Source organism: Salmo trutta, chromosome 3 (genome assembly GCF_901001165.1).
Source record: "Salmo trutta chromosome 3, fSalTru1.1, whole genome shotgun sequence".
Taxonomy (NCBI): Eukaryota; Metazoa; Chordata; class Actinopteri; order Salmoniformes; family Salmonidae; genus Salmo; species Salmo trutta.
Genome location: NC_042959.1, coordinates 52,422,227 through 52,435,147, shown reverse-complemented (window position 1 = coordinate 52,435,147; position 12,921 = coordinate 52,422,227). Strand labels below are relative to the sequence as shown.

Genomic DNA, 12,921 nt, shown 5'->3' with positions numbered 1-12,921 from the left:
TTTGAATAATTATCTGTTATGGTGTTTCATTCTTGTTGGTAAAAAATAAGGCTCAATTCAGATGGGTTATTATACAGTGTTTACATTGGGCAATAGAAAGAGTTGTTAAATATTTAAACAAAAACTGAACAGGTCAAAATAATGTATCTCCACCTTCCCACCAGCACACAAATTATCATGAACTATCTCATTCATGATATGCAATGAAGCAACTAATTATTTAAATAGGGGGGCAACAGAATCCAGACCCGGATATTGTGCTAGTCCAGGGCAGGATTTCTGAATGACCTTTAAAAAAGACAAGCAAGAGTGCAAAACACAAGTTAAGTTAGAATTAGGGAAAACCAACCTGAAACTCAGCACTTAAAAACTCGAAAGCATATAATGCAGTCTTGGTGAACGTTGCCTTCTTCAAGTTTTGTCAAGGGAAAGAAAACTTCAATGTCTGATGCTTTCTAGTTTTAAATGATAGGTCCTCTACAGAAATGTGTTCTTCTTTTGAGAGATGAAAGGTTGATATACAAAAGAGCAACCCAAATCTATATAAAAGAAGACGTCGAGACAGACTGGGATACGATAACATTGGTAAGGAATTAAGTCTGTACAGTATAGCCTAAATAAATCGAATTATTTGCTCAGTGGAAAAATAGTCATTCTTACGTCTTATTAGAAGTAGCGGAGGAAAATAACACCTGATACAATAAACTGGCTAACTGTCTCGAGCATAGTCAATCGGTTACAAGTGCAACGACTTAACACAACGTATCTACCACGATTATCAGTCAGTCGTTCGTGAATAGCACATCGGATAGTGGTAAGCGGTGCTGAAATCTGTTATTTCTACCAGTCGCGAACAATCCTTGATGTATAAACGCATACAAAAATATCGTGTATTAAATAAATTCGGCTTCTCTAGAAAAAAAAAATCGACAATGATCTGCTATCTCGTGTAGAGACGATGGCGCAACGATATGCACACCCATGTTAAAAAGTGCGATTTACTTTCCAATGTCGAGTTAAGGCTTGCTATGGATGCATGACATCTGCTTGCGATATGTGTTCTTTCTGCTGGTTTGATTAACGTCCGGACGGGAGCTCTTCTTTCTTTCTCGCTTTCCCCCTCTGTGTCCCCATTAAATTATGAGTTGTATTGACTCATCACTCCCCTTGCTGGTGCTGCCTGTGCTTTCCCTTTCTCCTCCTCATTTCAAAAGAAAATACCCCCAAAACAAAACGATTTAACCCGCATGTCGAGTGTTGAAGGCAGCCACCCGCGACAGCCGATGTCCTGGCGGAGTGGAGAACCTAAAATAAAGTAAAAAGTGGAAAGAAAACAGAGGATGGTGCGATTTCCGGCTGTGCGCGCAGGAATTTTTAATCAGCTTGATTAGAGTGAGGCGGTTCTGCATTTATTACTGAATAACACACATGCACATACACAGAGGCGCGCATAGGCTAAACATATTCGAGATGCCATGCGAATGGACATTATATAGGCTACAGGAGGACCATGTGTGAAATTGTTCAAATAAGCCGATATAAACCGCGCATCACTGAAACGCTATCCGAGACAGCACAATAGATTAACTCCCATGCCATTTTGGCTATTGATCTACGTCAGTCCTGAGTAGCCTGCTCGACCCGTAAGCTATTCTTATTGTACAAACAAACACATCAACAAACAAACAAAATTGGTATCCCGAATTATAATAGGCTGTTTGTTTATTACATGGTTACTCTTATTTTCCTGAACTTTTCCCATAATAAGATGAATAATAGCCTACGATAATAATGCCAGAATCCGATATTATGATTATTGAAGACAGATCAAATCTGTTGGGTGTGAACAAAAGCCTGTTAACTGTGTTTGCATATCACTTAGAGGTGCCTCACTGGCTGAATCTGTCTTATTGCTACAGCACACATCATAGAAGTAGAGGGTGGTGAGCAAAAGCTGTTCTGGTGCCTTTCTAAATAGCTTATGTACACAGTGCATTCATTGCACACATGCTACGAGCAGCCCTACACACGGGTGACAACGCAATAGAGGGCATAGCCAATCCTCTACTACTAAAAAGATTGGATTACGATACTGACTTTCCCTGACCACAAATATGGCACTGTCCTAACCTCGCACAGGAGAGAGGGGGGACTGGGAGAGAGTGAGTGTGACCTTCCCAAGACCCTAGAGGCGCACCTCAAGGACATCACTGTCAAGGCAAGTGCCTTACAACTTCTGTTATAGACAAAGTATTGTCTATAATGGAAAGCAATGTAGCCGTCTATTACTATATACATCACAATACAATTATTCTTGCTCAACTGGGAATGTGCACAGCACAGCGCTGCTGTAAAACATATGTTTGCACAAACAACGTAGAGAGACCATCAATTGTCACACAGAATCAAAGAATGCAAATCATTACAGTTATCCTGCATACCCTGAGATAAAACACTATTCTACACGAAAAGGTTGTCAGCAGGGGACAATAAACAAAAACAAATGTAGGTGTAAATACTTGCAGAGACACACCAAGATATTAGGTACAGTATATCAGGCATGTTGTCAACACAACATGAAAACAAGGCAGTCCAAATTCAGAAAAAAAGTTAAAAAGGAAACCAACGAAAACAGGACGCATTAATACCTGGCAAACCATAAACACAAACTCTATATGTGCAGTGATTGCCTACCTCTTTGGTCAAACACAGAGGAAATGCTGCGTATAGAAACAAAATGTTGCATATATTGTAGTATTTAATCATAAACCATGGTAAGGCCTATAGCTCCCAGAAATGTTAAGCCAAATCAGAAATCTCCTCCCACACAACAACAAAAAAAAGCGGTTGTTTTGTCAATAACGCACAGAGGCGAGCAGTAGGAAATATGTGAGGGGAAAAGATTGTGATAAAAAGTCCAACTCTTCAAAAGAGGGTTTCTCTTAAATTCCTGAGAGATGGTTCCTAGAGATGAGACATATTGAGCTCAGGGAAACTCTTAGTTCATACCTGTTTAAGGAGTTTTAAGCCAAGAAGGTCATACTTTATGGTGTTCAAGCTTAGTAAGGATTGACCCAGCAGATGACCTCATTATCATATAAAAATGTGAGTGTTTTATGTTTTTTGATAGAAAGAGCACCTGAGTCACTGTATTCCCAATGACTGTATTGCTGAAAAACGTTTGAGCCAGAAGTAAACAGAGCAAGGTAAGATTCGGCGGTATCAAGTTGAGGTGGAACACTGTCTTGAGTAAACAACAACACCTAGCTCAATGTCAGTCACTTTCAAAGCAGTGAATCTGGGCTGCCGGTAAGTGATGCTGTCCTATTCCTGTGGCCTGTCACAGGAAACCCATACTGTATGCTACAATGTCAAAACCTTACTGAGGTTCAAACTAGTCAGGTGTATGTCACAATTCAATAAACTTAGTAGCCTATCTATAAAATGTTGTGCTGTACAGAGATGTAAAAACTGTCTAAACTGCCAAATTCATACTGCATTCATCAACAGAGTACTGCAGAATTACTTTGTTTTAATCAAGTAAGGTGCATGATAATAAAGATGAAAAGGGCAATGCAATATTCTGGGGCTATTACTATGTTATTACAGTGTTACTACTGGTGATGTAGTAAAAGGTATAAAAACAACTATCAATCTTTTTGGATCAAATTCATTGCTCATTTCACATGATATCACCTGTAATAGCAGGGTCAAAGTTTTATTTAACACATTGGGAAAATTCAATGCTAAATACATACATCAAATGTTTTTTATCAAAATAGTTTTTGAGAGACTACACATGACGCTTGCTGTACATTTGGTTGGGTGTACATTTTCATATCTGTCAGAGTGGGCATGGACATAGAAATAACAGCGAATGCGAGCTGTAGTCGGGCAAATTGTTATCTGCCGTGACGCAAGCAGCCGCTGTCATTTCCACTGTGATTGTGGGAGACCATCAGAGAGCATTGATAACCCTGCCAGCCAGGTTCTGGCACTGCCAACAGGTGCTGCCACTGCCAGCGATGTTGGCACAAACATGGCTGTGAAAACCCTCTGACATCCAGAAGGGCACAGATTTGCACTGACTGCACCACTGAATCAACAGTACTGATTATCAATTAACATATAGGTTTTTGTATCAGAGAGAAAAAAATAATATTTTTCACACTGAAAGGCCTCTATCAATACCAGCTGATTACAAACACACTATTGTGATAGATTTACCAGGGCCAAGGTGTATGTGTTATTACATGTTTGTAAGAGATGGGTGATGTTATAGCTGAGCTCCTTATTATGAAGCAGTGGTTTGACATGCACATCTTCAATAAAATAAACGATGTAAACATAATGGATGTCTTTAAAGATGTATCTCTGTTAAATAGTGTAATACTTGAGCCGTGTGATTTAGTTACAATACAAAGCTAGTATCAAGATTCATGGCCATAAACAGTAGGCAAATCACATGCATGTGGCCTTTATAAATAAGATAAGAGGTCGAAAATGGCAATCATAAATCGATTTCACTATCATTTCACAACACCTACTCATGATCCCTTCTATTGTGCTGTCACCTTTGCCATTTTTTGCACCACCATATTATATAACTTTACAATTATTTTTGCCATATTGTAGCCCCTTCTTTGGCCCTCACTATATCATCACATAAAATGATCATGAAGTCCCTCGTTAAATAATGGAGAGAAAATAAGAACGAGGTCAGTTTTAACAACCAGTTTATAATCTACTCTTTAACATGTCAAGATCCTGCAAAAGAAAGCGGCATGAGCGAACGCAGCAATGTTGGCGTGGCGTCTCGGACGATGTGGCTTCTTTGTTGTCCCAGACGCTGAACGCGTCATCACATACAGTATGTAGGTGGTGTGATGTCTTCATGCTCACTACTTTAATGGGCATTAATACGATTATTTGGATTATCTAATACAAATGAGTCTGTCTGCATCTTAGCAGCGTGTGAATACTAACAGCATGGGGTAGTGCTGTCAGTGCAGACCTCAGCTTGCTGTGTAGGATCTGGGATATATGAAAGGGCACACAAAAATAATACACTAATAAGCCAATGAGGAATTCAATAATATGTGTATTATTAATATTGGTGTGCTGATGTCAAAACATTATTATAGTACATGCACAAATTCCCTCTCCACTAATGAGATATTGTTTATACATTAGTAGGCATTTGCAAGTGTGTTTGCATTGAGAGCGTGTAGACAGCAAACCAATTACCAAAGTCACATGAAAACTTGAAGAGGATAGTGTCCGGTGCAAATTGTTTTAGTTGAAGGGACATTTCCAGCAGTATTGCATGGTGTGCCACATAAAAATGAACTATTACTAAAACGACATCAGTGAGAAACAGAGATCCTATGAGTACTCAGTCATTAATCAGTGAACCTGAATATGAAAGATATTCCATATCAGCAATGGATAGTGTTCTTTAAACTGAATGAGTTGTAGGCTCTCTATTAGGCCCTCATAGTCAGTATGGTTTTTAATTAAAAGTGAAAGAAAGTAAATCGTGTTTTTAAAATTCTGATTTGGCAGTGTTGTGTCGTCGTCGGAGAAAGAGCGTGCGATTCAAATGAACATCTTAAAGTTTCCTAAGTGCTTAATTATTTTATAATCACATGAATGTCCAAAGTAGAACCGGACGACGTCCCCGCCCACTTACTGGAAGACCTTTTCACTTTTCTCTGAACAGGCCTCACAGTATGCGTCAAGTCGTAGATGCCGGCATCAAAGAGTAACAGAAATGAGACGGTGACGATTTTGAGAAGCCGCATGCTCTTACAAAATATACTATTTGCCTCACAGAACGGAACTCTGACGCCCACCGCTAGTACGATGTGTGGTGTGCACTGTACAACTCCCCCCACACACGGAAACACAGGTTTCTCGGTATCCGAGATTCAGCTGGTGTCAGCTCTGTGTCTGTCTGGACCTATATGCATCATAAGGTCAAGACCGCTGTCCCGTGCCACAGCAGCCGAAGCGACAGTGGTGCCACGACGACGACCGGGCCATGATTAACACAGGGCCGGAGCTGGCCTCATATTAATCTGCCCACAGGAATCTTTATTAATGATTCAAAACAAATTATTGTGTCCCCGAGGCTGGTGAGAGGACCCTGTATCGGCTTGTTTATCCCCCTTCGCTTTTATCGAATTATAAAACAAATTACTCATAGAACAATTAACTAGCATCAGTTTCAGGGCCTTGGAATGACTTTTCTGTCACTGGTTGCAGGGCCAGTGCTCATCACATGACTGAATAATTACAACTCTAATTTCTGCCTCGTGGATTGCAACATATCAACAATTAATAGCTAGATAGACAGGGTTGTGTGTTACGGGAAAGCGACACTGAAGATGGCTTTGTCCACACATTGATGTTAAGCTACACAACGAAGGGGGAGGCTAAAGATGGCGCAAAGGATGCCATATACTCTGCTGTGGAGGATACTTGAAAGGACAAAACTACGGTTGGTGCAGGAGAACTCTTAAGAGTGTTAAGTGAATGTGGGCAGGTGAAACAAACGTTTACTATGCCCCAGTACACAGAAGCTACTGAGCCAACCATTCCATAGGCCTGGGTGGGAGCATTGGATAAGGAGTGCCAACATGTCAATGCAGTTGCATCTACATATTTTCCTCTGCACATTTAATCTGCAGTCAAAGGATGCATCATCCACCACTGTACAAAACATTTGACAAGGGAATGGTTGAGGTTGTGTTTGTGTGTACAAGAGAATACAGTATCGGTTGAAATTGTTTCATCGGAGTATGTGGGTGGGTATTAACAACCTGATCTTAGCAGGATGCAAATTCCACCAAAGCACTCGGTTCCTTTTTTGTTGCATTATCTGAACAAAGGATTCAGGAAAACCTACACAGATCGGATAATGACAAGCATAAAAATAAAACACAATCACATTTTTTCAAGAAATCAAAACACACGTTGGGCCTGAAATAAGGTGATTTGAATTTTAAAAAGTTCAAGGTATCAGTCAACATGTATTTCAAATTGTGTTTGTTATTGTGCAGTGAAGCATGCAAACAATTGCTATTCAATTTTTTACAGAAATGTCATTTTGCCAAACCGTGACAGAATCGACATGACAGACTTTGGTTATTTATCTCTGTGGAAAGACAGGCTCCCCATTCAACCAAACAGTGCTGATTGTGAGGACCAGAAACAATGCAAGCTTTTATCGTTAAGCCAAGGAATCTGGATCAACAGTATGCAAAGCATATGCCAAAATAAATTGTTTTCAACATGCTGGGGCAACATATCCCCCTTTTAAAGGAGTCTCAGATCATGGCAAAATGTGCTGTAACTCTGCAGTTGCATACAAGCGCGCATCCAGGGTGGTATGTCTGTAATTGTCAGGCTTTTTTACATTTTTGACACTGAGCCCTGGAATGTGCAAACAATCCCTATTAAGACACAGACTTTTTACCCCAACTGGTTGCAGCATGTCATCAAAAAGTATCAGATTCACTGTTACCTTTGTTCTCTATTAGCAATCATAACAGACCTATTTCAGAGGAGGTGGAATCCCCAAAGAGTGGCACATCAAAAAACGAGACAGGCCTCTTATTTACTGGCGACAGTCTAATAAATGCATTTGCTGGCAGCTAAACAGGTATTTACTCTGCTCCCTACCACAGGTATAATTTCACTGTTTGCTGAGCTGTTATTTCTACAGTGCTAATTATCGAGGGTGGTAAAGACGATTAATGGTTTTACCCTAGATATCAGTCTCAGCCCAGCAAGACACAACCCAACTCTAGACTCTCCAAGTACTTTGCTGTATGAATTTTTTTAATAGCGTAGAGATCTTCGTAGGAGGTATTTTGAAGAAGCCCCAAACTCTTTTAGCTACACCCTAACCTGAAGCCATCGTTTAGCCACAAAAGTCTGGAGGTTCTACCATTTAGCATTCACATCATTTTTTTCTTCTTCTTCAAAAACAGGCTACCACTGCAAGGAGCTTGAGTGAATAATTCAGCTTCAAACGTCAGTGTTGTTGAGTGTCATTGAGCCATCATCGTGTGTTTTTTGAGGAGTGGTTCCACATCAGTAGCAAAGAGGAAAGCTCTATGATGTACTGTACTGCCTAATTGGTCTCTTAGGGTCAGGACATGAACTGAAGACGTTGTTTCCTCTCGCCCACCTATTATGTACGTTAGTATCTATTACTATGTACTTCCAACCCTACATCCTTTATCACAACTGCTGTTCAACTGCTGTGGGGACCTCATCTGAAAGAGCACTATAAGTTGCACACCGTACTCCTGTCTTCTGTACTGTATGTTAAGAGCAGCAGCCAACGTTCAGCTGAGCCTGCAATGCCTCCGCTCCCTCAGAATCTTCTGCTCCCGTATGCTAGAGTGACCTGACAAATGAAGTGGCAATTATTGGAGATGTGAGGCAAAAGTGCCACCAGAATGACTAAGGTGGAGAGGAGAGGGAGAGATCCCCTAGGTGTGTTTCTAACCGTTCTCAAACAGTAGGTTGATTTCCTGCTATTACAGAGCAGTCAATAACAAAGGCGGGCACTACTTTCACTTTGGTGCCTTGACAAATATAACCATACTTTTGATAACCTCAAAAACATCTATAGGCAAAGACAGACAGCTAAATGTCTTGGTATTTCTTCTTCTTTTTTTCTTGATAATTGATCCCCTTATGGTCATTATTACATGTCGAAGGAATTTGCAAAAGGGTATGTGAACATTAAACAATTATGGCACAATGATAGGCTTCTTCAGAGCATCACTATTGGATCTGTGTCCTGTTAGGTATCTGGACTGTTAGCACTGTCCTTGCCATCTGACTTGTGTCGTTCCTGTCAAATAAGGTTAAGTAACAGATTTGTGTAAAAGATCAAGGAGTGTGTGTGTGTGTGTGTGTGTGTGTGTGTGTGTGTGTGTGTGTGTGTGTGTGTGTGTGTGTGTGTGTGTGTGTGTGTGTGTGTGTGCCACTTTCACAACGGCTAGCTAAGTGTTAAGACTGGATTTAGTAAGCAGAAAGTGAGACTGAGAGGGCTAACAGCAGCGCTCAACGTTCAGTCTTTCATCTTAAGCAGGACTTACAAGAAGCGACACGGTCGCTAAAACAGGAAAAGGGCTGTGACATTGTTCTGTGAAATAGTGACCAGATTAACTACAACAGCTCCTCAAACTGTGAGAGATTTGACAAGATACAATCACCTCTATTAAAACCATACCCTGGTTTTCTCCAGCTTGTGCATGAGCACTACTAATGGCATGACTATCAGACTCTCAGCACACAGGACTATCAGACTCTCAGCATACAGGACTATCAGACTCTCAGCATACAGGACTATCACACTCTCAGCATACAGGACTATCACACTCTCAGCATACAGGACTATCAGACTCTCAGCATACAGGACTGTCACACTCTCAGCATATAGGACTATCACACTCTCAGCATACAGAACTATCACACTCTCAGCATACAGGACTATCACACTCTCAGCATACAGGACTATCAGACTCTCAGCATACAGGACTATCACACTCTCAGCATACAGGACTATCACACTCTCAGCATACAGGACTATCACACTCTCAGCATACAGGACTATCACACTCTCAGCATACAGGACTATCACACTCTCAGCATACAGGACTATCACACTCTCAGCATACAGGACTATCACACTCTCAGCATACAGGACTATCACACTCTCAGCATACAGGACTATCAGACTCTCAGCATACAGGACTATCACACTCTCAGCATACAGGACTATCACACTCTCAGCATACAGGACTATCACACTCTCAGCATACAGGACTATCACACTCTCAGCATACAGGACTATCACACTCTCAGCATACAGGACTATCACACTCTCAGCTCACAGGACTATCACACTCTCAGCATACAGGACTATCACATTCTCAGCATACAGGACTATCACACTCTCAGCATACAGGACTATCACACTCTCAGCATACAGGACTATCACACTCTCAGCATACAGGACTATCACATTCTCAGCATACAGTCAGCAGTGGAGAGAAAAATGTTTACGCACTAGATTTGTTGAATCAACTTATTCTATAACATATTGCATAGGCGTATTAGTATTAGACATACAAACTTTTGCTCCTGTAAAAGAATACTTAAAACTTAACTATAAGATTACTTAAAACATAACTATGGTAAATGCAATTCTCCATATCATGCTGATTTTACCTGATGTCCCTGTGGAATAGTTGTTTTAATAAATACATATTTTCCGTGTTGAATTATTTTACTAATGTTAGCTGATATAAAGATACCATGACATTTTTCAGGGCTGAGACAATAGACAGCTTGTTTACCTATCTGTGATCAGTGAATCAGATCAGATTAATCTAAGTCAGCAGCAATGCTAGTGATTATGGCATGTCAAGAATCCAAGCAGTACTGAGATATGTGAAAGAGACTGTCGTGAACCTGAACAAAACCACAACACACCTATGCCCACACAATCTCACAATGGCACACTACAACTTCCCATAACATGCCCTTACACACACACTCATCTGGGTCTTTCTGAAAACACCGTATCAGCACAATTACAAAAACCTCAATTAGACAAAAACTCAAGGCCATCATTACTACTTTTACCCAATATGCTCACTATCATGTTGTCAACGCAACCACTGCAAAAGGGGATATTCATTATGTTCGCAATGCACTTTATTTCTCATTTACTATTTGAGTTCCATTAGGCTACAATGCATTTGATTATGAAGCAATTATAAAGCAATTATTCATGAAGTGCAGCGTTAGATAGTACGGTATAATAACTATGTTCTCTGACTATTAAAGATCACCTATTGTTTAAATCATGGAAAATGTAAAGTTATCTGGATAACTATCTTAAACTATATGGATTAGTTGGAATGTGCGAGTTCTGTCTTAAGATAAGCATAGACTCAAAATTGAACGATTATCACTCTTCATAAAACACCCATTGGTGGCAAATTAAAGGGGGGGGGGGTATCATGGCCTGTTGGTATAGGCTAATAGACTACTTAGCCTACTTGTTATTAACACGTGATACAAACTGTCACGTTCTGAAAGTATATAACTCATCTAACAGTAAACAATTGCCGCGACAAAAAAAGAAATGTTGTCAAAGACTGTTATCTATGCCTATATAGTTGTATAACAATAAAGGTGGCTAATGTTTTTCTATTATGGTTATTCCAAGACATCACTCAAAACAAATACTGGTCACGTAATGCATTTTTCTAACCAAGTTTGCAGGTAGCCTAGGCTACATCACGGAACTGAAAAGATAAGGAAGCACAGAGTTCCCTCAAGATGCGCAATATACATGAATCGGTTTAACCTCATTCAAGAGTGCCTATTAAGTCTGGAATATGCCGAGTTATTATTTACAACTGAACTAAACGCGACACAAAGTATAGATATGTATATATTATAGCCTATTGTAGTATTTCATCTATAGCCTATCATAAATCATGCACTCAGAACGTAGAGATTGTCTTCTCTAAATAGAAGACATAAATGTGCCAATACTTTGATGCATTTTGGCCTTCAGTCGGTTATCGTGAAGTGTCTGAAAACTGTTGGTCAACTGACCTAAATGCTTGCTGTCAAAGACTACTTCCGTTCATTCAAGGATCACACCTACATTTTTTAAATAGGTGGACATTCCAATCTTTCTGTAGCCTACAACATAGCAAATAGCAAAAATAAGCAGGTTCTGTTGAATTGAAAGAGAAAAAATGAATTCTGGAGAAAATGTAATAATACCTTCAAAGTTAGCAGTTACCGTGAAGCCTCTTGTTTTCCATCAAAAGTTCAGAATTCTAATAGAGTCTGCTCCACCTTGACGGATCCAAAACTGCTCGGACAATTCCGGTCGAGAAAGACACACGAGCTGTCAAAACTGCATTCGCAAAGACTGCGCAAAGCTGAACTTCGGAGAGCCAGAACTGAGCGCAAATGCAAGCAACGTGTGCTGCGGGAGTGTGCTAGATTTGAGTAGCGGCATGAGAGGAGGGTTTCTTTGAAAGGGTGGCAGGTAAACGAACCGCCCCTCCCCGTTTCTGATGCTCAAATCGATGATTTGCCAGCTGTGGCGCAGCTTGTCTCGTGCCCCACTTTAGTTTTTACAGCGCTCTTCTCCCGGCGCGCTCTCCAGGGTCTCCAGGGAGCTCTTCGCGGGAATAGCAGATAGGAGCCGACTGCCAGGAGAGCGTTCACACTCATTCATTTTCATATCTACACGCCACATGTTTGGGTGTCAAGAAAAACGACTGATAATATAAAACATTGCGTGTTCATAAGATACATTTGTTTGAGGGTGCGCATAGCCTCTTTTTTTAACAATGGTGCATGGCAAACAGATCATTATATTGTCCAAACTCTCAAACTGGTCCTGCCGGATAATATAAAACTCTAGAAGCTTCCTAGGCAATGGCTTGTAGTGTTGGTATCCAACCTGGTCTCAGAGCACAACATCAAGTATCAAATCAATTACAGCACCGGTTATCATAGCCTATCGTTACATCCATGGTTAACCAAACTAAGCGATAAAATAACCACTTCATTGTTTCATATCCAACAATGTCAGTTGAAAAGATAATAAAAACTGTTATAGCAGACAAACTTGTTGAAAGGCTTTTGCATTGCAACGATAACACACACACACACACACACGCACACACACATTTAAAAATAACATTAATTTACATTTACAATTAATAAATTGTCAAAATAACAATAATAATATATAAATAATATAGCCTACTTTCTACGTAAGAAAAATGCCTTTGGCATTCAATACCTACCATTTAAATCACTTAAGACTGCAAGCTGTTGCTTCAGCCATAGTCAATACAG

The 12,921-nt window shown here is 40.2% G+C and overlaps 1 protein-coding gene across 10 annotated transcripts in view; it reads right to left on the bottom strand.

Annotated features, from left to right (window-relative positions):
• The window catches only part of satb1b (SATB homeobox 1b), a 54,362-nt gene extending 42,084 nt beyond the window's left edge, over positions 1-12,278 (bottom strand). For 5 of the 10 annotated variants that reach the window (XM_029739164.1, XM_029739193.1, XM_029739201.1 and 2 more), the window contains exon 1: positions 11,830-12,276. The gene's annotated coding sequence lies outside the window, so the exon portion shown is untranslated. Of the gene's footprint in view, positions 1-349; positions 1,578-11,829 lie in introns of those variants that run through there. The other 5 variants (XM_029739233.1, XM_029739209.1, XM_029739180.1 and 2 more) reach the window with 5 other exon arrangements.
• Between the last annotated feature and the right edge of the window lie 643 nt (positions 12,279-12,921).